This window comes from Leuresthes tenuis, unplaced genomic scaffold (genome assembly GCF_036924035.1).
Source record: "Leuresthes tenuis unplaced genomic scaffold, fLeuTen1.0.hap1 SCAF_22, whole genome shotgun sequence".
Classification (NCBI taxonomy): domain Eukaryota; kingdom Metazoa; phylum Chordata; class Actinopteri; order Atheriniformes; family Atherinopsidae; genus Leuresthes; species Leuresthes tenuis.
The window spans coordinates 143,963-146,778 of NW_027325376.1; the positions used below are offsets into that span (position 1 = coordinate 143,963).

At 45.5% G+C, this 2,816-nt stretch overlaps 1 protein-coding gene across 1 annotated transcript in view; it reads right to left on the minus strand.

Moving 5' to 3' along the window:
• The window catches only part of hmgb2b (high mobility group box 2b), a 115,798-nt gene that overhangs the window by 1,668 nt on the left and 111,314 nt on the right, over positions 1–2,816 (minus strand). The gene's annotated exons all lie outside the window — the stretch shown is intronic.

Here is a 2,816-nt window from a genome sequence, read left to right on the forward strand (position 1 = left end):
ACATCCCAAGAGCTAGCTTCAGTAGCCGAGGATCAGACCGCCAAGGCCTTCGGCTGCTTCCCATCTCACATTGCACCCGACCCCCTTGGCCCCTCCCACGGGTGGTGAGCCCGTCGAAAGGGGGACCCAGGTCATATTTTTGGACTGTACCCGACTGAGCCCCATGGGCACAGGCCCGGTCACCAGGCACTCGCTGCCAGGCCCCACCCCAGGGCCTGGCTCCATGGGGAGGCCCCGGTGACCCGCCTCCGGGCAAAGGATAACGTTGTCCAAATTTAACTTTCACCATGAGGGTCTTTCAAGCTGTTCTTTGTCTGGTCCCTCATCTAGGATCTGTTTGCCTTGGGTGACCCTACCAGGGGCTTAAAGCCCCGGGCAACATAGCTCCCAGACTCATTGGGGCACGCAGGCTCCCCCACCGCGGTAAGGTGACAGCTCAGGGGGGAGTAAATAAACAAATAACAAAAACACATCGGATTTACTGTACATTTATTTAATGGCTCGGCACACAACGGTTACCCAAAACAAGACGGTACAATAAAGCAGATATCAGTCTTACTTATACTTGTTGTGCATGAAGAGACTCTGGTTTCAGGCTACTGCGTCTGTCTTCTAAAAAACATGCACAGACACTAAATGCCCACTCCGAAGGTGCACTGGATGAAAATAAACCTCACAAGTTTTGACAGTGGACAGGACTGTCTGAGTGTTTGGTCACTGAGGTATTCGGAAATGTCTCCATCAACGGGCTTTAGCCCTGAAGTCAAGAAGGAATCTTCTTCCCACTCTACGAACCGATCTGGGTTTGGACTCTCCATGACTAGCAAATCTGGGACCCGCGCTGTTTATTCTTAGCTGCCTCCTGTCGCCCAATGCAACTTTAAACCGCCTGCTCCCGTGAGATTCATGTTTCTGTATTTATCAGACGCTTTTATCCAAAGCGACTTACAAATGAAGATATAACAGCTTTATAAAAAGCTAACAATAAACTCCATAGAGGGAACCCACTAGCCGCCTTTGGAAGGTCGCCCCTCATTGTCATTATCCATGGTTCCAGAGACGACTCCATGATATGGTCTGCAGCAAGATGCAAAGGAACCATCCAACAAGACGACCAGCGTATTCGCTTCGCTGCCTCTGTTGGTCCAGTCTGAGTTTCCAACCCTGTCTGCGCCGAACTTACTAAGCAAAAAATCCGCTTCCAGAAGATCAGCCGTGCTGTCATTCAGGGTAAATGGGCTCAGAAGTCATTCAAGAACCCAGAGGATGCAAAGACATTTTTGGACGCTAACATGTGATCTGTGACTTTCTGCCTTTCATCGTACTGCTGGCAGCTGGTGAGTCAGGCATTTAACTTCAGTGGCCTGCTCCCCACACATCACATTAGTCAACCTCCTCCCTTTTTTTTATTTTTCCCTCTTTCCCTTTTCAATTGTTCAACTATGCAGCCACCTGAACAGGGGTTGGCCACCTGTTGGGGATTTTTTGGTTGATTTATGAAGCCTTTTCATTTTCAAGCAACGTAAAGTAGTGACTTTGACGCCTTCTTGTGGTTTTGATGTGTGGTGGAGACTAGCTTATTTCCCTTCCATAGGAGTTATAGACATGGGTGTTCTTGTCTTCTCCTTGTTTTGTTTCTATTTGTATCGTTCAGATGTTCTTGAGTTATTGCAGGTCCAGAGGTTCTTCTCTCCTCCTTCGCTTCCCTTGTCCGAGATTTATATCCATAGCCTTCAATTATGCTACCCTCCTTTTTCCTGTTTTTACTTTTTAATGGGTGAGGATTTCCAGTTGAAAGTCCTGAGCTTCAACACAAGTGGTTTAAATAATCCAGTGAAAAGAGTTGCTATTTTTGACCTCCTTCACAAACAAGGAGCCCATTTCGCTATGCTACAAGAAACTCATATGGTTTGATGTGATGTGATCGTTTACCTAATACATTTTCTGGATACTTGCTCATTCCTCTGCCACCAATAAAATCAAAGGTGTGGCAATTATCTGCGGTGGCAATCTGCACTTTAAATTGCTGGATACATGGTCTGACAATAAAGGCTGGATAGCTTTTGCCAAAATTCATATAGAAAACACAGAGATTGCGCTTGTATCGCTTTATGCTCCTAATACCTTTGAGACACAGAACAGATAACTCAAATTCTGCTTGATCCTCCTACATCGGGCACTTTGTGAACAAGCAGATTATCTTGTTTTCAGGTCTTTTATCATGTTTTCAGGTTCTTTGTTATGATTTCAGGTTCCAGGTTATTTTCCTGTCATGTTTTTTCCCTCTCACTTAGTTTCACTCAGGTCACCTGTTTTCTGTTTCGCAGCTGCACCTCATCACCAGTCACCTCCCACAGTATTTAGTTTCCAGGTTTCCATCAGTCATTGAGAAATCCTTGCTTATCTTTCATGACCAAGTCACGTATTACCAAGTCAGGCTTTTGCCTCAAAGCCACAGTACCATAGCCATAGTTAATTCATAGTCTTGTTATTCGTAGTCTTGTTTGTTTAAATTCATAGTCTTAGTCTTGTTTCATTTCTCAGTCTTGCTTTGTTTACTCACAGTTTAGTATTTTTGGATATCCGGCTCAGCCGCGTTTTCTCTTTTTGCCCTGTGCCTTTTTGTTAAATAAAACTTTTGGAAGTCTGCATCTGGGTCCTCCCTTCCTGCACCCTCAAATCCTGACACCTCGATGTTGCACACTGACAACACTCACTTTTTTTCCATGGCTGGGTCAACCACTGTTGTCCAGGTAACTGTTGTCCAGGACAGGTGGGAACTCAGGTGAGTACTGAAGTTCTCAGACACAAAAATG